The following is a 25881-nucleotide window of genomic DNA, read 5'->3' as shown; positions in this document are numbered from 1 at the left end:
CTCGTGGCACGTAACTAGTTACTGGAGAAGATCGAGAACAGTGTGGATCCTCCTCTCTGTCTAATCACAACATTAAGCATCCAAGTCTGCTCAAAGAATACTTTTCCCTGTATTAGTCAAAAGCAATGAACGGTAACAAGCATTTTATTTCTTTACAAGGCATAGGGAGATCTCAGAGTCACCCTCTGTGTCTATTTCTGCAAGCTTACACAGCAGCATCCCAGCTAGGTAATAAAAATAAACATTTTAGGGATAAATTTCTGCAGGTAAATCAATTTCCCCATAAACCAAAGAAAGTATACCCAAATGTTGTCTCACTTTATAACTGACCAACAAGGTGCTCTCTGCAATGCCTCCTTCTGTTTTGGCTACTCGAATTCCAAATAATGGTTTTACGATCTTGTAATGTGGGGCTCTTTTCTTGTCATCCTCCATTTCCATCTGACTTACTAAGGAGTATTTAAACTTATTGGGGGGGGGGGAAAAATGTAAAAGGACCTAGAATTGAACACACTGGACCTTTGCCCTTGAATATAGCCTGTCTGGATTGGACAAAGAAATAGCTATAGGCTTTTTTGGTTTGGTCTGTTCATTTGGTTGCGTTTTGCTTTTTATACTTACACATTGTTTTTCTTGTTTCTACAATTTGCTTTCAAGTTTGTCAGTTTGCTTTAAAGAGCAAAGCTGAGGAGAGGGGGCTCTTTCTCACTGGGCTGGGCTGGTGTGGATAGTCACCCGAAGAATCATAGGGTCGGGTCGTACAATCACTTAAGTTGGAAAAGGCCTTTAAGGTCATCAAGTCCAACCATAAACCTAACACTGCCAAGTCCACCGCTAAACCATGTCCTTAAGTGCCACATCTACGTGTCTTTTAAATACCTCCAGGGTATTGAACTGTTTCCTTTGGTGGTCATGCACCAGCTGTGTTTGGGTTTCTTTTCCATTGACAGGTCAGAAGGCTGAGAGATAAGACTAAGATAAGACTACCTTCGGCCAGGTCATTATGTTTTCTAAAGATGGTTTATTTTACCTGCCACTTCTAGGAAAGATGAGTAGCAGCACACCTAGAGGAGCAAGAAGCAAACCCAAACCAAGACCAGGGCAGCATTTTCAGGAAAAAACAATTTGGAATGCTTAAGTCCATTTCTTTTGATCAGTTAAGTTGATAATATCCACACAAAAATAATTTATGCTTAGCTCTTGTAAGTTCCTTGAGCAATCCAGAAAATTAGTCATGTTGTATGTTGAACTGTCAATTTAATCTGCAAGTAGGCTAAAAAAAAATGAACAGGGAAGTCATTAAATAATATTTCTTCATACTGTATAAATCTCCTTTCCACACAAACTCCCTATACAAAGTTGTTCAGCAGGTATCATTTATTATTTAGATCATGTTACCAGCTCATTGGCTCACTTCAACCAAGCCCAACCTTTACTGTGCAGGGCACTGCACAAATGTATATAAATGACATTTCCTGGAGCTACATGTGGCAGAGACCATCAGTCACAGTGTACATATGGATGCGGAATTACAGCCCCCCTGAAAGCACAGGGGCTTTGTCATTGATTTCAATAGAGGTGGAATTTCACTCACGTAAATTAAGCCACAAAAAATTAGTTGACTTGTTTCCTTGAGGTCAGATAGGAAGAGTCTTTCAAAGTGTTGCGTGGAGCGTTTCATTTTCATCGCTTAAATGGAATTCAATGAACCAGGGATCAGACTAAGCATTTAGTTTTATGTATTCCCGTTTCTTGTTCAAAGCCTGAGATTATCCACATAGGATAATTTTCCACTCAGAAATACAGGGCTGTCCTATATCACCTAGGAAATTGAAAACATTTTGTGTGTTCACCTTTATTCCACACGTATAAACAAATATATACAAAATGTACTTTATAAACAGAACAAATTATTTTTGATGATGAATATATTTATTATGTATTTGATGGTTGCTAATGAATATATTCATGTTGCCCCTTTGGGATAGCTTTGAAATTCCGACCATTTGTTAATTGCATGAAATATAAGTGTGTCACACGTTATACACTGCATAGCAGTCCAATAAACCACACAGTCTAATACTACATTAGACCAATAAATCATTTTCAACATTCAAAATTTCATTTGTCTCTTTTTGCTAATGTGTCTGTTTTCCAACCCTCTGGCTTTATTTCGGTATTTCTCAATTGGAGAAAATTAGATTAAGGCAGGTCTTAGAGTATTTTAGGCTTACCTTCTGCTCTGCTGGGCCGCAGCACCTAGAAGATGAGATGTCCGTACACCCCACATGTTGATTATATAAAGTTAATAAAATCAGAGAATCATAGAATGGTTCAGGTTAGAAGGGACCTTAAAGATCATGTAGTTCCAACCCCCCTGCCATGGGGATACCTCGCACCAGACCAGGCTGCTCCAAGCCCCATCCAGCCTGGCCTTGGACACCTCCAGGGATGGGGCAGCCACAGCTTCTCTGGGCAGAAATGATTAAAATGATGATTAATGCATGTGACAGAAAAATACAGGCCTTGCATAAAAAACCCCAAACCGTAACTGAAAATGTTCTTCAAGCTTATTGTTGCGGCATAATGGCACGAAAAAGCGAGATTCATTTTTGATGGTTCTGTTTTGTGCTGGCATCGGTTCAAAAGAAAAGTTGTTTTTCTTCCCCAGCTGCCTTTACAAAGCAAAGCCAAAACAAACAACCAAATGAAAAATAAACAAAAAGCCACTTAGACCTTCCAGTCATCTACCTTTGCAGGGAGATTGTCTCTTAAATCAGGCCTCACCGGGTGACTGTAGAAACACAGCCAGAGCGGCGTTCTGCACGTAGCCCCCCGCGCTGCTCAGTGATGCTCAGGGAGGCTCAGCCCCTGTTCTCAGCGGGATGAAGGCACGCACGGGCTAAAGAGCTGAGGGTCGGGTCTCTTCCAGGGGATGTTCCTAGACAATTAGGCCCATGGCAGAGGGATCTTAGCGTGTCACTCTGTGTCAGGAAATACAGAAAGAGAACGCGTAGGAGTTTGTAGCCACGCAACTGGTTCCTTCCTTTTTTCATCCAGTGCTGGGATGAAGCAGCCTGACAGAAGGGATATTGCCAAGGTCCCATTTCTAGAGATCGCAAAAGTTCAGTCTGGGATTCACCTGTGATTGTCATAGGGATGAAAAGTGTTACGCTATGAATATTTCATTATGAAAGTGAGAAAACGCTTTCCCCTCGAGCAGATTTTGTTAGTTAGCACTTTTCATCTCGAGCCTTCGCAGCAAAATCCCAGGCTGAATTTCATGCTCCCTGAAATATGTTGAAGGAATTCCCCTCTGCTCGCCACAAAGGCACTTTCTGTGGCATAGCATGGAAGGAAGGATGGGAAAAGAGAAATCAAAGATAATTAGAACGAGAAAAATGAATAAAATATCACTAAGAAAAGTCCTGCTGTGGTGCATCAGGGAAATCAAGGAGAAAATCAGTACCTCAAAGACCTCTTTTTCAGCCTAGATTTTTCCTTATGCAGCAAATATATATCCAGTAATGCGTGGATTAGAAGCAAATGACTTTTAGTATAAAATGTTAAATATAAAAATAATATTTAGCTACCCCAAGATTCATACCTGAAGATTTGAAAACACTTTCTTATGTTTTTTCTCTCTCTTCCAGCTTCACAAATGCAATGCATAATATTAAAAATGTTCACGCACCATTGCCATCAGATTGACTGAAGAGAATATTTGGCCTGTTGTACCCTTGCCTGCCTATTTTAACACACAATTATCTTGTCTGTATGAGCATTATTAGTGCATATATGTCCCAGAATATTTTACAGTGCAGTGTGCAGAATTTTAAAGGGAATTTCTTGAATGGACCAGACTTTTCCATATAATTTACTCTTTGAGACTGTCTTGGATAATGCAGCTTTACTCTAACGACTACAGGGTACAACAACGTGCTAAACCGTGAATTGCCCGTATCATACTTTTTTCCCACTACAGAGAGGCTTTTTCAATAATCATAAGCCAATATTTTTTTGAAGTTTCATTTGGCGTCTTATACGTCGATCTCAGAAAATCTTTGTATAAGTTTGAAACATAAAACTACCATATCAGATGTGGAGGGAGCAATCCTGAAAGAATCTTCTAATTAAAAGAAATTAAAGGAACTTTTATCTAGAAGAAATATGCGCTCTGAGTTAAATCTTACGGTGCATAGGTAATGTAATCATCTATTGTTTTGTAATTTATAGTTCAGTGCCTGCCATTTGATTTTTTTTAATTATTTAATTTAAATCCCCTTTTAAACCGTAACATTAAACATTAACAATCAAGAAGGTCAAACTGAGCAGAGGAGGTGTGCATTTGAAAAAATAAAAATGAGGACAGCTATTACCCTGGAAGAAATTTCAAGGAAAAAAACATCCATAAAGAAGGTGTGGCCTCCTCTGGAAATGTCCCTATTTAGCTTTCTGTATGCATCACGCACGGGAGAAATGGGAACTCAGAGCTCTTCCTCTTCTAATTTGCAGGTGATTATAAGGCTACAGGGAGCTGTCAATTGTTGGAACATCCCTTGTATAATTACATTAACCTCATCTGGTGAAATCTGAGTGTAAATTACTTCTTCACTTAATAAGAAGATTTAATTGAAGTAGTTCTCAGTCACTGTGTGACAGATTTCTTAGCGAAGGTTTGATATTATATGTATTTTAATGGTGCATAGGTTTAAAAAAAAAAAAAAAGAAACAAACCACAAACTATTGAAAAGGATTTTTACATCTCAGTGATTTTTGAGAATGAACTTCAAAGAAAGCAGGAATAATAAGTATTCCTGTCCTCACTGCCGGCTATAAATGGCTGGGATCTTTAGCCATGGTAAATGAGAACAGGCGCATGGATTTATGAATTAAGGTATCAGCCAGCCAATTAGCTGCAGAAATAACATCCTTCCCCTCAGGATGGAGTCATCTCTTCCCAGTTATAGCAGCTCAAATGTCAAATATGTAGTAAATGTTGTGAATGAGAAAGAATCAACACCTCTTTGCCTTATTTTAAACAAAAACAGTTAGTATTTTTTTTAGAGTAATTACGTTATTTGATCACCCAGTGCAATTTCCTGCCTCCTCCACCATTGACAGAGGTGCCGACAGGGGAAGAGGCCAAAGTACTTTTCAAAGCGGTTAGAGAACACTGTAGTGATTGGCTACTAATTTTTTTTTTTCCTCTCTCATTTAATTTTTCTATGCCTTTATATAATACTTTATTGACGAACACATTTAGTGGTATTTATTTCCTTTAATAAACCTTAAGGTGATGAAAGACAAGAGAGACAACTATGACAGAAGTTTCTCTAGCTCAACACTTTCAGCCCGACAGAAAATATATCACATTTTGGATTTATTTATTTTTGAGCTGATCAACGCTGTTCGTAACTTTTTTGCAGATTTTTTTTTTCAATAAACTTCCTTTTTTTGCTAGATGTTCTTTATATAAATGTTCTTTATATAATGCTGTAAAAAAAGGAAGACTTGTAAGAAGAAATAAAGTCTCTTAAACTGACTGATAAACAGGTACGTTGTCAGTCCTCTCAACATCTCAGGGAATGCTTATGTGTCCAAAATTTTATTTTTTTCCTCCCCAATCTGTACCAATTGGTCTAATAAAAAATATGACCATAACCTGCAAACCTTGTCTCCCTTATGCCTTGGAACATCAAAGCTAAAGCATGACCAGTCTTTTAAAAAAAATACAATAATTTCAAAAAGCTTTAAAAATTCCAAAATGCTTCCTAACTGTAAAAAGAAACATGCTGAATGGGAAAAAAAAAATGTTCTGGTGAAAAGGTTGGAGGTGTTACCATGAAAATCTTACTGAAAAAAATGAAAGCTTGTTTAAATTCAAACCCTCTAAAATAAAAACGGCTTTTTGAGAAAACAATGCAAGGGTAATGAGCTATAACTGGAATCTGACGCTAGACACTTTTGAGCTAGAAATAAGATGCAAATGTTTAACAGTAAGAGTAATTAACCACTGGAGTAAGTGACATTAAGAGGAAGACAGGATGTTTCCTAAGAGGTATCTTTTAGCTTAGCCATATTTATGGAACTGGAAGCAGGAATTAATTCAGGGAAGTGCATCCATTAGATGCCATGGATGAGTCAGCAACATCTCAGCGACGGCAGCATCAATCTTCCCATGAAACTATCATGTAGCACTTTGTCTATTACAAGCAGATCATTGACCGCAGGCGTTAATACCTACCTTGCTCTGTATCGGAAAATGGCCTGAAACTAAGCTGATAACGACCTAAGAAATTCAGCCGAGGTCTGAATCACAACACCCTCGCCATCATTCTTCCTAGCTAGGAACACTTATAAAAAACAGGATCCTGACAGGCTTGTTAGCATCAGATGATGGCTGTATTAACAAATCTCTCTTATTTAAGGGTAGCTGGCTGCTTCTCCTCCCAGAATGAGGCATGAGTAATGCCTTAGCAAAAAACAAATAAACAAGCACGCAAAAACAAACAAAAAAAGGGGGAAACAGAAAAAAAGCAATCCTCCCCAACTCATGTTACGCCGTCACAAGGATAGGCCAGAAGTTTGTGCCAGGACTGTTTAATATTAAATTTTTAGGGACCATGAATGTTGGTTTTATTTACCCTTTGTGACCAGAGCACAGTTACATCTCAAGTGCAGCGAGAAGAAAAGGAGTTTTCAGGTGGTCAGTTGTGGGACGTGCCATGATTCCCCTCCTGGCCTCTCCCTGTAGAGAAAACCTGTCAGGTCTCTGTGGCCAACCTGAAATACTGTGAATCTTTATCGACCCATGGTGGCAGCGAACAGATTTTTAAAAGCAACAAATACATACGGTATCGCAGATGCAACCAGTAGGAGTTGAACCCAGAGAGCCGCCACCTTCGACCACAGGCACCCATCTCTGTTCTTCATCCTCACTGGAGGTTTCCTATGACACACTGCATTGTCGCGTTTACTGTAACGAGATCACAAACATCTTCAAACGAGGGACCTTCAGCAAATGATGTAATCAATTAGTCCGCTAGTCTCAGTCTACCCAGATTCCTTTAAAGTAATACTTTAGTTCAGAGTAAGACATTCTCATCTCAATAACAGAAACCTGGATCCATGGATGAACTTAAAGAAATTATTATTTTGTAAGTCAGGGCTAAGATGTTTTCGTCAAATGTAGCTTGTTTAAGCTACTGGTTAACTAAATCTTGCAAAGAAAACCATATTATTAACGGCTTTAAACTTCTTTTCCCCCAACATAAACTTCTACATATCGGTGCAGAAACACACGGTGAAATGAATGCCAGTCAAAACAAACAATATAAAATAGATTGTGCCCCCTTTTCCCCCAGGCCTTTGTTCAAGACCAACACCTCCCCTCTAAAATTAGAGGCTCAGGTGCTGACAAAAACATGATGCAGGCTGGTGTTCTCAACCCTGAATCTGAGAGTTCAGCTGAGTCAGGAGCTGCCCGTTGATTTACCAAGAGCGGAAATCCCCCTGCAGTCCGTGCCCCTGCTTTTGGTGGCCATTGGCATGGAAGTCTGCAAAGCAAGGCTCCAGTTTTTGGACCCAAGTGAGAAGTGGTGAAGCCATGAGTCTAATAAGAGTATTTTTATTTTCATTTTTTAACAATGTGAAAGGCATTCAGATACAAAAAGTCTGATGCGGTACTGTCAAATTCCTTCTGTTCACTGCAGAGGAATTATTTTGATAAAGGAAGTGTGAGCTCAATATATGCAGGTACAGCAGCAATGCTGTTAATTTGGGTATAAAATGACTTTCAGACTTCAGCAGCAGTATTGATGCTTCCTTTTCTTTCTTGTAATCAGACAGCTGAGTTCCGACTGCAGTAACATGTGCAACTAAATAAGATTACGTTTGTCATTTCTGATATTATTGATGAGTGTCTGAGTTCCCTTTAGTATGATACTTAAAATTTTTATTCGCATTATTTCATTACCTGTAATGGAGGATAATCAGAAACAGGAACAAATAGTAGATTTCAGTTGTTGGGGTTTTTTTTATTTTTTTAAAAAAAGAAGACTTTATCGTGACAGTCACTTTATTTTAACATCATCTTTTGACATGAGCTCATTGTGCTGAACATTACTGAGAAGTGCCTTGTGAAGGAGCAATTACCCAGACTAAATGGATTTCTAAGCAGATTCAAAGAGAAAGATAACAACAAGCAGCGAAATGTACATTAGCGAAATAAAGCTAAATCAAATAAGGATTAGAAGAAGCTGAATGATCCTCAAATAATGCAGTATTCTAACTGCTTAATTAAAAAATGGTTCTCATGCCCAAGAGATTGCGTTGCATTATAGCTCAGCCATAGGAAGCGCGAGGTTGGCTAATGGGGCCCCTCTATGCCCGATTCCTCTAGGTGCTACTGTAACACAAAGAATCAAAGGAGAGGGCCGTCGTAATGGCAAGAGAAATTGAGTTGTGCCCCATGTGCTGTCACCTTGAGGATGCACCTGGAGAGAAGCGGGGACCCTCATCTCTCAGAAGCCCTTGGAGGGAGGTGTTGGGCACAGATGGGGTTCAGCACCGCCCCGGCCACAGCAAGGCTGGTTGGTCACAACATCAGCATGGAGCACCAGGGACCAAACCTCGGTGCTCTCCAGCAAGGAAGGTCTGTTCTGCGATAGACGACCTACTGAGTTTAACTCATAGTTCTTTCTCCTGATGAAAAGAAATGCCCAACAGTATCAGGGTCAACGTATAGCACAAGTTTCAAAGCCTTGAAACTTGATTGCATGAATTGTAGTAGTTAACGAGTATTTATTAAAATGTCATACAGGTGAAGAAAGGGCTGGAATGTTTCTTTCAGGTGGCCTAGGACCAGCCTTTTCACTGCACAAGCAGTGAAATTCTGATTTCACAGAATGGTTCAGATAGGAAGGGACCTTAAAGACCATCCACTTCCAACCCCCTGTCCTGGGCAGGGACACCTCCCACTAGACGAGGCTGCCAAAAGCCCCATCCAGCCTGTCCTTGAACACCTCCAGGGATGGGGCAGCCACAACTTCCCTGGCCAACCTGTTCCAGTAGCTCACCACCCCCACAGTAAAGAATTTCTTCCTGATATCCAATCTAAATCTACCCTCTTTGAGTTTGAAGCCGTTACCCCATGTCCTATCATTACACTCCCTGATAAAGAGCCCCTCCCCATCCTTCCTGTAGGCCCCGTTCAGGTACTGCAAAGCCACTATAAGGTCTCCCTGGAGCCTTCTCTTCTCCAGGCTGAACAACCCCAGCTCTCTCAGCCTGTCCTCGTAGGAGAGGTGCTCCGGCCCTCTGATCATCTTCGTGGTCCTCTGCTGGCCCCGTTCCAACAGGTCCATGTCCTTCTTATGTTGAGGACTCCACAGCTGGACGCAGTACTCCAGGTGGGGTCTCACCAGAGCCAAGTAGAGGGGCAGAATCTCCTCCCTCAACCTACTGGCCACACTTCTTTTAATGCAGTCCAGGATGTGGTTGGCTTTCTGGGCTGCAAAAGCGCATTGCCTGCTCATGTTGAGCTTCTCATGCATGAGCACCCACAAGCCCTTCTCCTCAGGGCTGCTCTCAAGCCATTCTCCACCCAACCTGTATTTGTGCCTCGGATTGCCATGACCCAGGTGCAGGACCTTCCACTTGGCCTGGTTGAACTTCATGAGGTTTGCACAGGCCCACTTCTCAAGCCTGTCAAGGTCCCTCTGGATGGCATCCCTTCCCTCCAGTGTGTTGACCGTGCCACAGAGCTTGGTGTTGTCAGCAAGCTTGCTGATGGTGCGCTCAATGCCACTGTCCATGTCACCAACAAAGATGTTAAACAGCACTGGTCCCAGTATTGACCCCTGAGGAATGCCACTCGTCACCAGTTTCCATGTGGACATTGAGCCATTGACTGCAACCCTTTGAGTGCGGCCATCTAGCCAGTTCTTTATCCACCGAGTGGTCCATCCATCAAATCCATGCTTTTCCAAGTTAGAGACCAGGATGTTGTGTGGGACAGTGTCAAATGCTTTGCGTAAGTCCAGGTAGATGACGTCGGTTGCTCTCCCCTTATCTACCAATGCTGTGGCAACATCATAGAAGGCCACCAAATTTGTCAGGCACGATTTGCCTTTGGTGAAGCCATGTTGGCTATCACCAATCACCTCCTCATTTTCCATGTGCCTTAGCAGAGTTTCCAGGAGGATCTGCTCCATGATCTTGCCAGGCACAGAGGTGAGACTGACCAGTCTGTAGTTCACTTGTTTCCAACATTTCACCTGTTTCCCTGGAAATTTGTCTTATTACTGATGGAGAAAACCTTACGTTTGACACTATCCCATTTATGAGCATACATATTAACAAAATATTCATTTCTTTAAAGAGGTAAAGGGAGAGAAGTGCTTGGTATATAATAGGAGCTTCTAAATCCTTTTTATGAATTTTCATCAGACTAGCCTAAGGTGCATAATCCATTTATAATGATCATAAACTCAATGCCAAATCCCGCTTCCCTGCATCATCTGAGAGGCCACACTGCCTGAAACGAGAGGAGCTTGGGCATCACACATACCAGTTTAGCTTGATGAGGGAATGATGCTTTTGCAGGTTAGCAGCTGAAATGCAGCGAGGATAAAATATGGATGTTAAAGCTCATTAAAGGAGTCCTGTCCCTCTCTGCTTCCCTCATTCCTGCCCTTTGCCAAGACATAAAGGGAGGGATGTAGCCTCCGTTTGCTCTTTTGTGAAAGGAAGTGTTGTGTGGCTGGCCATAGTAATGCTTTACAAAGCAAAGGAAGCAGAGTTTGGGACAACTGCCTTCTCAGTTTTATAATTTCTTTGATTGTGAGACTTGAGGCTGCCTAGCGTGTCAGGGGTTTAGTTGTGTTAGCCTTGTACCCAGAGCAGCTAAGCCTCCTGAAACAAAATATCTGGGTGACGTGCGGGCAGTTGTGAATTTAAGCTCCAAGACCAGGCAATGAATAACGCCGTAACTTCTGTGATCTTGTTTTGACTCGCCAGCTACTGTGAACGAGGAAGGCTCCCCAGCCAACTCTGTCATGGGCTTTTTTTAGGAGATTTTCTTGAAAGACTGCCAGATTTCACTGATACTACAAGAAATTGGCAGACCACATAATGTCTGTGTGACCTTGGCCCAGGCTTAGCAGAGAAGAAAATGTCAAGAGGCCCTGCATAGCCACCGACCTCCCTGCAAGTTTAAAACCTAATTTGTTATTGGAATGGATGGGAACGAAAGTCATGTTGTATCCTGAAGGAGAAGCAAGAAATTCCCAAATCAAAGAAACTCAAGAGATTTATGCAGCTGACTTCAACCAGGGCTAGGCTTTTACACTTGCTGTTAATTTACACAAAACAGCTGTTCTATAGTCATAATCGGAAGGCGTTAGGACGCATTTATAAAATTAGGCTTTGGAATACACTGCAAAACCTCAGACGCGAACACTCAAAACACTAATTATTCAATCACTCTGAAATCATGTTCACTTCCAACAGAGAACATTTTGTTTGACATGCCAGCTCAAGGCTTCTGTGTACTTGGCTACGTCGATCCGTGCGAAATTACATACATCGGAGGTTTGAATAACATACAACAGATTAGCCAGGAGTTGGAAAGCATTGTTTGAAAATGAATGTCTGACTACAAAAGGCTGATCTGCGTTGGCAGGCATCCTTGGATTTGACAACTGATGCGCAGAGGGCAGAAGCAAAACACTATTTTTTTTTCCTGGGGGAAATTCTCTAAGGGAGTTCTCTAAGAAAGCGTTACAAAAAGTACAATAGCGACAAAGAAGTGACTACATCTCATTATCAGTGTGAGAGCCAGAAGAGAATTAATTAGAGTCAGCTCTTGTTGTTTATGTTACAGTGGCTTATAGGCTGCCTTATCAACGCACATCCACAACGTGCACCCGCTGAACAGACACAGCGTCCTGCGTGGCTGCGGGGCGGAAAGGAGGAAGGGAGTTCGCTCAGGACCTCCTCAGCGGCACTCAGCATCTTGCAAGATCGGCTCAAGTTATTTACCTGAAAGTGCTGTGCTTAAAATAGGGTGATGCTCTTTGCATATCTAAGCGCTAATACCAAAATCAGGTCCTAAAATACTTTCACTTGCCTAATCAAAATGAAGTTTGCATATTGAAATCGTGTTTCTACAGCTGTCACGTGTGCTAAAGGGCAATGAGTGAGAGAGAAGGAGGAAACGATGTTGGGGAAAAGGGACTGATTTTGGAAAAGGGACTGATTTTTGTTTACTATTTTCCAGTATTATTACAAACTTCTTCCTCTGCAAACCTTATTCCTTTGCTTAACCCTCCCATGTTGTCAGTCTAACCACCATTCCCCCGAGACAGGAGGATGACTCATTTCCTTTTGCAATATATTTTAAGGGAGATCTTTGAAACCTACAGAACCTTTTAATGTCCAAAATTCCATGAAAAAGCACTGATATCCTGAAAGATATTTTCCTCCCTTATTGATCTTCTTAGGAATCAGCATGAATACGTGTTTAAACTCTATTTTAAATTTAGCAAAATGTTGAGTCTACAGTGTTGTAAGTTTTTATCTACTTAAACTCCATACCTAAAACTTTTTTCCAGCCCAGTTTCAGAGGATCTTCCTGACTTACCTCCCATGTATTGCCTGACATCTCTCCATTCAACTTCTCTGGCACTCATAAGCATGGGCAATAGGTCATCTTCATACCTCATTCCACTGCAAAATTTATTCAACCACTGCATGAGAATTCTTAAACAGATTAATTCAATACACTGCTTCTAGTAAGTCATATGAAAAGGTTTCATATTCAAGCAGAAACCTTAACTGAAGGCCAGAGGATGAAAGAAAGGAATACTTTAACATTAATAATAAGGCATTGCTAGATATCCGCTATTTAGAAATATTTTACATATATGTATATATATACACATTAGAAGAATTGGTAATCTATGCTCATTAGTAAGCTTTAGTACCCAAGGAAAAATAGTTGCCTGCAATAATTCATTGTCCTATGTCTAATCCATACACAAAGAATAAGTTCAGTCATAATGCCAAGGGGTGAGAATTAAAGTAAAAAAGAAAATATCTTGATTTATACGTCTTAGTCCTACTTAAATTCAGCAATTGCAACAATACTTAAGATGAAAATTCTCAAAAGTCTCATTTTATCCTGTCGTGCTTGTCCGTTAAGCTTTTGTCCATTCAAGTCATTTGTGACACACAGCTCCACTTCTGCCTTTCCCCAGACCCTCTTCTGTCTAGAGCTGAGCAGCACCAGCTGAGGAGGAGATGGGTGGGAGGCCTGCCATCCTTCCCTACAAAATCCCAATGCCCAGAGCAACCATTGGATGGAGTGGGATGTGTGTGGGAGATTTCAATGAATTCCGCCCTCTAGGCACCATGAAGCCTACTGCCTTCTCCTGAAAGGGGCATCCACCCTCCAGCCCTTTCACTGAAGCTTTCTCTTAAATAACAAAGATTGCCTGGGAAACGAGGGACGCAGGGACAGCACGGCGCAAAGACCTATGTGGTGTCATAACTCCAGCCACGTCAGAGGGAGGAGTTCATACCCTTCTTGCCAAACATGGCTTTTGTCAGTCAAGGGTTGTCTACTATGAAATAGAGGAGGGCTGCTGGGACCTTCAAGTAGACCCTGGGCCCCAGCACGCACCCACAGTGCTGAACTCTACACATCATTTTCTCAAAGCTCAGATTCTCAAGGACACCAAAATAGATCTGATGTTGGCATCTTTCATACTGCAAGTCATCAACTGCAGTTTTTCTTTTCAAGTATCCAGTCGCTGTCGTTCCTTTTGGAAGTGGTGACTAATAGGCAGTAGCCATCAACATGAATTAACTTGATACTGAAGCAGCTCTCAAGTGGGGCTCCAGAAGTGTTCGTTACAAATACAGCAATATTAAGACATTAAGGCAAGTCATCCATTGTTTTAAAGCAACGTGACATCCCATCAGTCTGCTTATTACATCACCTTGTGTTGTTTCCACGTATAAATCTAAACGGAACTTAAAAAAAAAAAAAAAAGGAGGAAAAGGAATAAATGTTATTTTAAACACTAATTTCTCTGTGCTTCAGAATTTATCTTGGAGACCCTTCTCACATAATGAGATATTGATTCACTGCATCAAGATCATTTATGCAGTCAGACAGAAAACTTGGGACAAGATCTTTTTCTTTGAAAAGACACCATTGCAGCAATTGGGATTGTAGATATTACATCTCCAAAGTTCTCTGTATGTTCTCTGATTACGCTCTGGTACATTGTACAGTGATACTGGGATGGTGCTTATTACCTTTTTGGGTGAAGTATAGCTTGTTTAAGTCTTTCTAAAATCTAAATAGAACTGCTTCATAGAAGTTTGCATTCAGACGGTGTATCACAACCAGTTTTATGATACTATGATATTTTATATCACGTAACAGACCGGGTTATATTGTCAAGAGCACAGCATCTACAATTGGGGTTAAATTCTCAAAATAACTCGGTTCTTCCTTTGGGTCCATAGATTACTCTCTCTTTTTTACCTTCCCTCCTTTTTCATACAGATTTTAAAATCCTGGCCCTTAGTACTGGGGTTTTGGTATATATTTGGGATACTGAATGCTCAAGAGAGTAATGCCCGGTAACAAATACTTTTCAACCTCAGTACTGTGAAAAAGGTAAAGTCGGAGCAACAGCAGAGTTCATAAAGCTGTGTTTAACTAATTATTTATAAGTAGGAAATAATGCACACTTTAAGACTGAAGTTGAAGATGTAAAAATGGGGCAAGAGACAAAATGAAGTCTGAGACCTACAAGCACAGGGATTTTTATGACAGAGCAAATACAAAATGATAGCTCTTTGGAGAGTGGAGAAACATAAGAGATAAGACAGAATGAGTTGAGATATGCAAAGATCAGTACATTTTTTTTCCTAGAAAAAAAAAAAAAAGACATTTCAAAATCAGTTATGTGTCTAAATGGCATCATTTATTTCTTATGAAGTGACCAAAGGACCTGAATGAGAGTACAGTCAGGAAAATTGCTCTGTAATTACCTTGGGAAGATACGGTCTGCCTATTTGCATTAAAAGGCCAAAAACTTTTTGAATATCTGATAAATTAGCCTCATGGTGAAATGCAGCTTTGAGGTAGCCTCATGGTGAAATGCAGCTTTGAGGGGGTTCCTTTTTTTCCCCTTTATATTTTATATTACTATAAGTTACGTTTCAGTGTTTAATGGATCTCTTTTCAAGTACCTTTTGCCTTGGCAAATGGCCATTTGAAATCAGAGGAGCTGGAAAGAGATTGGCATCCCTTCACAGGCAATCCCAGCCTTCTAGAAATATAGAAGTTTAGAATTCAGAATAAAATATGAAATGTCAGTGTTCCCTTTAGGATAAGTTTCACAGATATTTTTAAGATAATTTAGAAATATTTCATATAGATATCCAAAGAAAAAAATTAGAGATACACATTGTTTAATACACAAATATGTGATATTAAAGTTAATATTTTAAAAATCATGATTGTCATCATGAAATTAATAAAAAGTATTACCTTAAATTTCGTATTGATTTTTTAACTTTTTTTTTTCCAAACACTAATTCTATGACATAATTATGAAAAATAAGTGTGTTTTTTTCCTCAACAAAAAGGAAGCACTGTGAGTGAGAAGATCTGGCTCTGGCCCCAGATATGTCCTGTGATTAATTGCCCTGGATTCATTCTCTGTGTATTAAGGTTCTTTTTCTCCAAAATGGGAATATTGACCTAACTCTGAAGAGTTGAGGTTTTGGACAGCAGTTCAGATCCTCGCTGTGTAGTAGCTGAGACAGTTTGTTTGGGGTGCACAGTGATAAATCTAAATTAATGCGTTTTTTTTAAACAGTGTGAGATGATTGTTACTAAAATAGTCATCTCATTCAGATTTACTCTTTAGGAATTTTAGTATACACTGGGGGAGTGGAAGAAGGAAAAAAAAAAAAGAAAAAACAAAAACAGAAAAAAAAGAGTTTCAGTTCCCTGCAAACAGAGATGTTAATTTAATTTCCTGAACATGCCTTGCAAATACATCTACTTTACATTCAGGTCACAGTTCAGAGCACACCTTTCTGAAAGCTATTCTTTAAAAGCTTTTCAACCAGCTCAAGCCATCACTGCCTGATGGCCACCCCTGGACCTTCACCCTCCCACCGGTACCTCAGGGGGAGCCGCCCCCTCCCCATGGTGGGGTGCAAGTGTGCAGGCAGCTGCAAACTAAACCCCAGCCAGAAGTGGGTTTGGCTGAAGAATAAGAGCTATTTTGCTGGGTTGCCGTTCACACAACTCCCTGTTCCAACGGGAAGCCATTCCACCACTTATGCCAAGGTATTCTGGAAGGTAGCACGGAGCAGGACTGAGCACCTTTGTGTGCTGAAATACACAATACACAAAACGCAAAGCCATAGCAAGTGCCATTCTTGAAACATATTCAACCTCTAGAACTTAACAAAGCAAAACAAAAGTAAATGCCACAATAAATCCTCACCCAGGGGGCCATGCAGCCTAGGATGGGTTGCATGCAAGGAGAAGGCCCCCATGGAAGAGCAGAAGGGCAATCACAGCTCCTTCTGAGATTTTCCTGGACCAAAAATGCTGCATCTCCACGGTGTCCTCTCAGCTTTATAGGAGTACTGCACGCAGCGGGCACCTTTCACACCTCCACACTAATATTGCAGCTATGGGATTAGTATCACGGGACACGGGAACGTACGCATTTTATCACACCTTAAATGCTGTGGCATAAACCGGTGACTTCTGGCATAGCGTATTTCTGCTCATGTCCAATGTTGGCTGACTAGCAGTAAAGAATATAAGATTTGATATTAGCTAGAATTCGAAGACTTTTTTTTTTTTGTGGGTGTTGAATTAAGTTTCAACTGGAAATTAGAGCTTTTTGTAACTATGAGAGAGCTTGATTTAAAGTACAGGATGTGTATAAAGGTCATAAGAGAAAAATGAGGCAACTGTAGATTATGTATTATTTATGGATATGGAGAGGAATAAATATTCATAATTCAAGGAAAACAGATAACATGGAGCTAAGTTATTGAGTGTTGTCTACTAAAAAAAAAAAAGAAAAAGTCCTTTTAAATGAAGAGAGATTATTCCTTCCCGTATGTGTAAAGACAAGTTAGAAAAGTGTGATTTGTTTGACTGTGACTCATCCCTTCAACATTTGACGGATATGAATCAGATGACCTTCCCCTGGGAGCATATGCTGAAAACAAACTGAAGTTTCTGATTGTTTAGAAGTCTTCAAAGATAGTTCTTGCAGTCAACAGGATCATCTTCATTTAGTGCTCATTTTTTGTGGCTTTTTCCTTTCCTTATCCACCACAGTCAAAAAGTATTATTCCCCGATAACGACTTGTCTCTCCAGTCTGGAGTGAGCAAGGTACTTAACAGATAATGTACTGGACCAGAAGATGGGAAACCAAGGAAGAAGGACGACTCCAACTGAGCGTGTTGATGGTTGACTTGACACCACTGTGCCAGAAGAACATCATCTGGGGGCACCGAAACTGTGTGAGAACACTTGAGCAAAACAGTAAATTGCCCTGTGAAAAGGTCTGATCTTCAATTCATGGACAGGTCACTCACAGAGAAGGTCTCCCTGGAAACCTTTTTTTTTTTTTTTAAATTTTTATGAAATGTTCTCCATCCACCTAATGGATGATGACAAAGTTGATCTGTAATCACTTCAGTTCCTCTGAGGCATTTAATTGACCTTGGGATGAGGTCAAAAAGTCAGAGCAAGGAAGTTGCCAGTAATGAAAAAAGTGGGTTTTTTATTCCCACAGTTGCTGTTTTGTCTTTAACACTTTCTGAAAGTCAGCCTACCCTAGTCAATAAATCTGATTGCAAGTCAGCCACAGAAAATTTGGGACTCAGCTTGGGATCTCCCACAGCAGTAAAGAATGCAGCTGTGAGCCTGAAGAAGTCCATGAGAACAACAATTTCCATTTGATAGGTAGCCACTCCCAAGCACTTACATATGGTTGCTCATGTCTGCATGGCTCTAGATATATGTCTTGCACAGGAGGAATGAAATTCCAACTGTCCTAAGAACTGCAAAAGGATTTTCAGCTCTCTCAACGACATTTTATATCCTCTTGGTCAGAAAAGGCGAAGTGTTCTTCTGCCTTAGTTATCTCAATTTAAAAACTAAGATCTCCAGAAACTGAAGGAGAACCTAAGTAGATCTTATGACTACAGCTGGGTCAAAAACAGTAGACATTCTTCTCAGTACGATGGGAGAAAACTGGGAAACAGTAACACTGGAACAACCCTAAGAGAAACACGGAGAGCTAATGAATGAGATTTTGATGATGTGTGGCTAGGGGAACGGAGAAACCATGCTTGTACTCACCACTGCCAAGGCATACTGCAGGGGACCACGGGCTCCACACAGCATTTGGGCACACTACGGTTCCCGTGAAGGTTTGGTCAGCCTGTGCTTGCTGACGAGGATGCTGCACAATCCGATCTTGGCTGCAGTTTGGCCAAATTACAGGTGCCTCATAATAGTCTTTAAGTGTCTGAAAGAGATATACAGTGCAGGGAGAAGAATTAAGATATATAAAACCCCAGCAGTAATTGGATGCAAAGAAGAGAGGACTGTTTTGGCTAATTTCACAGGGAAAAAATAGCTGGCAGTGAGATGTCCTGGACTGTATCTTCATCTCTGAAGCATACAGAAGCATCTCTCTTACTTGAGATATTTTGAATTGAATGGAACAAAATACCAGCAAAGATGCTCTGGAAAATAGCCTTCTTTGAGCAGGAAGATGTACAAACGCTAGAGTTCTTCACTAAGATTGATGAAAACAAGAGATACACATAAGATTTAACAACGAAGGGTAAAAAAGCTGGTTAATGAATTATTCTAACAAAATTACTAGGGATTTTCCACAGCTTTTCAGAAATGAGAAAACACACCATTAGTTATTCATCTTTGACAATTAATGCTAGTACAAATCCCAGAGCATCACTTTGTTAGCCCCATCTCCCCTCCTTTTTGACGGATTGCAGCAGTGCCTCAGCATGTTGCTGGAAGCTGATGAGGTCTCGCAGGAAGCCCAGAAATGGAGTACCATAAAAGATGGGGAAACATATAAATAATTTACAGCCAAAATAATATGAAGAGACTCCTTATATTAAGATTCAGGAAATTCAAAAGCAACAATTTGAAACAGAAAGATAATATATTAAATGATTGCCTGCCTTCCCTTGCCTTTCAGATCCTTGGGTCCACTTTCTACACTGTTTGCATTTCCCTCCCTCCCACTGCATGGCTGAACCACAGGGCAAGACCAAAATTTTTCATAATACCAAAACACCTTTTAAAGACCTCCTAGGAGGAGCCCTTGATTTTATAGATATCAGGATCTTCCTTGTTAAAGAGAGAATAGATGTTTACATTGGAAGATCACATTTGTCTTAACACAAAACTAAACCAAACATTAAACTTTTTTCTGCAGATCCAGTGTATTTGGTTAATGTAACTGCATCTGTAACTCCATCTTCCAAATAACATACTAACCTTCTCCGACTCTGCACAAGAGAGACTTCCTGACAGCGATATCTTCCATGGGGTAGTGCAATAGTATAAACAATTAGGTTTCTGAACCTGAAGAAAATATACAAGACGTATTCAGCTGCTTCCATTTCTGTTTGCCATTTCTAACACGTTGATTGTTTTGGATGCAGTAGCACTTACAGAAGAGATGTCTCCCCTCCCTCGCTGGGTATGGAATATTATCAAGGGCTCCTGTTACCCCATTTGCACTGACAGAGACTTGTCAGAAAAAGGTTTACCTAGAGGGATTGTTAAAAAAAGAAATACAGTAGTAATGGATGAGCTTCAAAGTGTGCATTATTGATATTAGTATCATTTTAGCAAACTAGCAAACGGAGGGTAGTCTTGGGTTTGATATTGTCAAGTTGTTACCAAACCATAGTGGCTGGCAGAGTTTTGACCCAAAAGAAGGTGGCACTCTTCCAGACAGGGCCCAGGCAAGGGTCAATATAGAACAGGGATTTCTACTGGTAGCTGCTAGTGCAACTGCAGCTTGGGAGCCCCATCTACCCATTTTACCAGCAGGTTGCCACTCAATGGCACTCAACACAGAGGGATAAAATTGACAATCATCTTTTACTTTTACATGTAGGCAGCTCTCTTTTATCACCTATATGCTCAAAAGACAACAGTAGGCTTTTCCAGCAAGAGGCTCAAACTCTCCCTTGTGAAGAAAAGTGTAACTGTTATTGACCCATGAGGATAAGACAGAAGAATAAGCTCCTTGTTGGGTCATTTTGCTCCTGCAATTCCTCCTATCTTGCTCATCCACACTTAGCCCAGCTCCTTCTCCATGTATTTTCCCAGTACGGCTTGTATTTGTGTAAGAGCTCCTGTATCTAACCAACAACTTGGGTTACAAACCCACATGCTCACCCCCAGCATCAACAAAGACTCACAGTCTTCATAAGAAACCCTTCCCAGACACATCAGCACAGATTGCTGGTCTTCATCCTCTTGCAAAGTCCCATACAAGTGGCTTGGCAGTATAGACAAATACCATTTATTGGCAAGCGCCGGTAGCCTAGTCGGACCATTCAGAAGAACTGGGTTGAAGCATCTTCCAGAAAAAAAGTGTAGTGAGAATTACTGGTCCAATTTCTTCTTGGTGACAGACATACTACTCTTTGCCCATGCAAAATTTGCCCCACTCCCAATGTCAGTAGGGCACTGAAATTCAATTCCAGTCCTCAAGCATCCCAGTGTTGCCCATTACATACCTGTGTGCCACCTTTAAAGTAGCTCACTCTCTGTCAGTTACCTGAAGCAGGGTGAGGGGATGAAGTTTATTTCTGGTTTATGAATAAGAAAGTGATTAACCTCTCATTTTAATGGCTGTAAAACTTGGCACAGCTTTATTGCTTACGTGTTGAACGAGGCTCAGCACACAGGTGTTCTCTGTTGGCGTTAAGGTGAAATGCTAAATTAGCTTCCATTATTTCAAGAGAGAAATCACCCCTGTCTACATGCAAGAACTGTCTGAACAACTAAACTCTTCCACAGGCTTTATCTTATACATAGTCAATCTTCTTACTTGATTTTGAATTATAGGAGCACAAATATTTAAATATGAGCGTCGCCGATGAAAACTGAAGCAAGCCCAGTGAAAGAGAGGGGAAACCTACATTGTTCCTATTCAGATCTATTGGAAAGTGAGAAAATTCCTGCACCTCTCCACCCCTTTGTTTGCTAACAAAGCCAAGTCAAATGGTCTCTGTGGGGTCTTGCTCAAGGCAAAAGGTAGGTTTGCTCTTGAGCGGAAGGTTGGGTTCACACAGCTTTTGACAGATAGCACGGTTAGGACAGTGCAGCAGAAGGACCTGTACGATTACGAGCACTCCGGAGTGTCAAACACCACGAGCACAATGGTGAAGTTGTTCAATAATGCAATTTAAAAGTTATACCAATAGGCGGCTGCAATGTCAGCCCACATCACGAGAGGTTAGGGAGCACAGGCTGAAGCCAGAGTCAGATGGAGACACGGAAGATGGAAACGGTACTGGATTAAGATCGTATTATATTTGTTTAGAAGGAGGTAAGAGTGAAAAATGTGAAGTGTATAAAAGTGGTTAATGTTTAATATAATAAACCTGTAACCTTTGAAGGCATGAAGCAATCACAAGCAGCTTCCAGAGGTCAAGAAGTTAGTTTACAGAGCTCAAGCCATGTCTACACCGTCCAACAAAGGTGAACTCTTAACTGGAGTTAGTTAAGTTGAGTAAATATCTTGGCAAAGACAAGGCAGTTCATGGTTTCCCTGTGAATCATCGGGCTGAAGTGAAGTTTCCTATGCCGCGAGGTTTTGAATGGACCTGATAAATCACACAAAAATTACGTCATGCTTCATTGTCAGTACATTGTCTACCTGAAGTTAAAATCCACAGCTTTTCTCAAAGTGAAGGCAATGCTCCACGTGGAAGACAAGGAAGTAGCTTCTGCAGGGATCTGTATGAGTATTAATCGTTCTCTTTTTTAAATTCTGGAGATTGAACCAGATATTCTTAACCAGATGCAAGCGCCCACACAAGTAAATGAGTTTTGCATAAGCCTAACTCTGGAAAAATCTAGGCTTTATTTTCGGTTTTGTTGTCAGTTCACTGCGAGATCGTCAAGTCATTTACAGCTTGATTTTTCATTAGAGCTTAAGGTGCCCCTAACTTCTAGCGAAGCCATTTCTTCAGATGTAAACTAGCAAAAATGCTATCTATTGGGAAACATCCTGCATTGAGAAACAGAAGATGTTGCAACTACCATCTGTAGCCACCTAGCACAGCCAACAAGATGCCAGACATTCTTTTGGGAGTTTGTATCTACAAGTAGCATAAAGTAATGGTGAAATGCTTGGCTAGAAAGCACTGATACTGGTACGCTGAGCCGTGTAAAGCTAAAAACTGTGGCACCGCGACAAGGTGTATTATCAACAGAAACGCAATTAACAGGGCTATATAAATAAATATGTGCAATGTGATACAACGCTAGTCTCAAGTATTCAGAAATCTCTAATCAGACAGCAAAAGAAATGACACGAGTCACTTAGAGTTTTATCAAGTAAAGAATGCTCAGTTCCATCTAATTCACTCTAATTTGCTTCACGTTTTAGTAATGTTTTTCAACTTTTACTGAAACCCTGAGTGCCAGAACTTTAAAATAAAGTTTATAACTGATATTCTTACGGACTTCCTTGATTCTGGCACATACTTTAGACAAAAGTATTCTGAGATTTGACATAAAACTGACTCTTGTCAACCCATCTGGCATATGCGAACGCTGTGGAATCATGCTTTTCCATCCTGAAGCTGGAAAACAAAAAACCTAACTCAGAAAACAAGCAAACAAACAAAGGTTAATGGTTCCCCCCGACAAGGAAAAGGCAGCCTCAGTCTACCTTCTGATGTCCAGATTATGTCCTAGTAGCTCTCATTTCTTTTTGTATAAGACCCATCCGTGAAACTGGAGCTTTAGTCACACAACCAAACTCTTGCCATCTTAAATATCACAACATCCTACCCCAACGAATGCAGCCTTGCCCCACTGATCTCTACCCTGAATGCTCTACCAAGATAATTTTTCTGACCCGTCTGCCCACGTCGCTTCACCACTGCATGGGCTGTGCTGTCTACTCCTCTTACCTCCAGCCATTGCATCAAACCTAAACTACTCGCTTCCACTTCTAAGGACCCTCTATTTGCCTATCAGCTTTCATTCGCTGAAGATATATCTGCTGCCATTTACCACTAGGAATATTGTTTTTCCTGATGCCTGCAGAAGCAGAAGGTAGGCTACTGATGCCCTTAACCCCTGCCTGTACGCTGGCCAGTACTGTCTTGTTTCTTGGTATGCGTATCATGTCATCTCACCTTGTAAGCATTTTGGGTCAAGGGCTTCCTCTCCGTTGTGTATTTATACTGGTTTTGGGTCCCATTCCATGTTTAAAGCTCCTAGGCACTATGATCATAGAAAATATATGTAATAACAATAAATAATTTAAGGGAGTCTACTGTTAAGTAACTGGAGACTTCCAGAATACAAACCGATGCAGTAATGTGATAATAGGTAACGCTCTGTCGTTTACTGGAGACTAGCGCAGAATGCAACTCTGATACCATCGCTCTAACCCAGAGTGAGTATAAGCAGCTTTACGCAGTAATGCTTGTAAATCTTTTAAAATCCTTGTAGAGGATTCTGTAAGAGCACAAAATGCTTAGCACATATTAAGAACAAGTAGCAGTTGGAAATTATTAGCTTTATGCCTTTTGTTTTATGTCTAGAAATACCCACCCATACAGAATGCCAGACCAGGGTATATTGGGCTGCCTTTTCCCTGAGAAATTAATGTTCCTGAAATACGACCAAATTCTGCACAGCTGTAGCTTCTGTCCAGCACATACTAATTTGCCAAAATGAATAAACATAGTACTTTAAAAATCATAAGGTACCTACGAATCTGTAATAAGATTTTAACACTAAATTATTTTCTAAATGTATATTTATAGTGCTTATCCTATAATGCTTAAAGTATGCCTGTTGCATCTGATACTTTTTCTTCACAGGATTTTTCATAAACATTATTAGGAGAAAAAAAAAACAAGGAAAAAAAAAACCTTTCACACTGGTAGACAAGTGCATGTTTTTGTGACTAGAACAAAGCTAACAGACACCAAAGCTTTAAAAGTTTTAATTGCAGCAAAATCCCTTGGTCTTAAATTTACTTATTGCTCTAGGGGATGAAAATAATCTTACATTGCTTTAACACTTTACCCTTTTTTGATACTCTGATGCTTACAAAATTGACTCCACTACTTGAAGGGTTCATTTGAAAAAAAGAAGATGAAAAAAAGAGAAAAAAAACCCACACCACAAAGCTAGGAAAAGCAGAGGCTGAATTTATAAAGTTCTTAAGATTCTGAGCACTTGAGCTCACCTTTAGCTTCTTAGCTTACATTTAGGTTTCACACATTCACCGTATTTCTGACATATTTGAACTCTGGGATTACAATGTGAGTCAGGATTCTGCAGGGTCTCAGGCTGAGAACAATTTCCCTTTGAAACACATTTACTTGGGAGTGTAATTTCTCCTAGGATGGGACGTTTTGTTGAGCTACTTTCTTCAGCGTTGCCAAATTGGAACTTGAGCAATGCTGTGATGATGATATTGAGATGATGCTTTACCTAAATCCAGTTAGGGTAGATTAAACTTGAAAGGAGAGAGCTGTAGGATGCTGAGCCAAGTCATTTGCTCGAGGCACTGAGCAGCAAATGAAGCACCTGTTAAAAACGGGTGCGTGCTAATCTTGGATTGGTCTTCATGGATGTGCCATTACGTCCTCCACTCGCGCAGGTAAAGCGGCATGCTGTGTTGGGGGTAAGGTAAGAAAACTATAGGCTTCTGCTCTTTTCATGGAGCAGAACTGTCACTGCACATACCTGTCTGTATTAAACCACTTCCTCCTACTCATTAGTGCCCATGTCAGAGCAGATTTTGGGAATATCATAGTGGATGCAAGATGGGAGTGCTTGGAGCCTGTACCTGCTGTGTAAAGTGACGGAAACCTGAAGTATGTGGGCTCGTGGAAATCCTGGCCACCGGAGATGGAGAGAACGCAGACATCGCAAGTGCACCGAGCGGGGACACCCTGCAAACGAGCTGCGGAGCATCCCAGCGCCTGCCTGTTATGCAGCAGACAAAACACAATCCTGACCGGCGGCTTCAAGCTCCAGCCGGCACATGTTAGGCAGAAAGCCAGAGTAAGACCACAGCTCTGATAAACAAGAGTCAATCGTGTTTCAGACAAAGGCGGCCAACACGTAGTCATGTTCCCCTACAGCTGAGGAACAAAAATTAATCCCATGCCAGGAAACAAGCTACAGAATTTCTCACTAAGCGAACGTCAATCTTATAAATCACAGAATAACAGACACATAGCAGTGCCTGTCCACAACTCCTGTGTCTACAATTGGCATTAACTGCAAGTGTTTCTTAAAATGAACACTGTGTAAAACATGGCATTGAGTAGCTTATCAGAAATGGAAATAAAACCCAGGAATCCTGTTAGTTCCTCATGTATTTTATTTACTCTTTCCCCATGTGCAGACCCAGGTGCACGTATGCAGACACTCAGCCCCTATGCCTATATGCAATTGTATACCCAGTCCCACCTAGTCTATACCATCGCACCTCTGAATGGCCAGAGTAAGCTATTTTAATTAAACCATGTCTTTTATCTCACTTTCCAGAGAGGCTTTG

The sequence above is a fragment of the Larus michahellis genome, chromosome 4, assembly GCF_964199755.1.
Source record: "Larus michahellis chromosome 4, bLarMic1.1, whole genome shotgun sequence".
Lineage (NCBI taxonomy): Eukaryota > Metazoa > Chordata > Aves > Charadriiformes > Laridae > Larus > Larus michahellis.
This window is presented reverse-complemented; position numbering follows the sequence as displayed.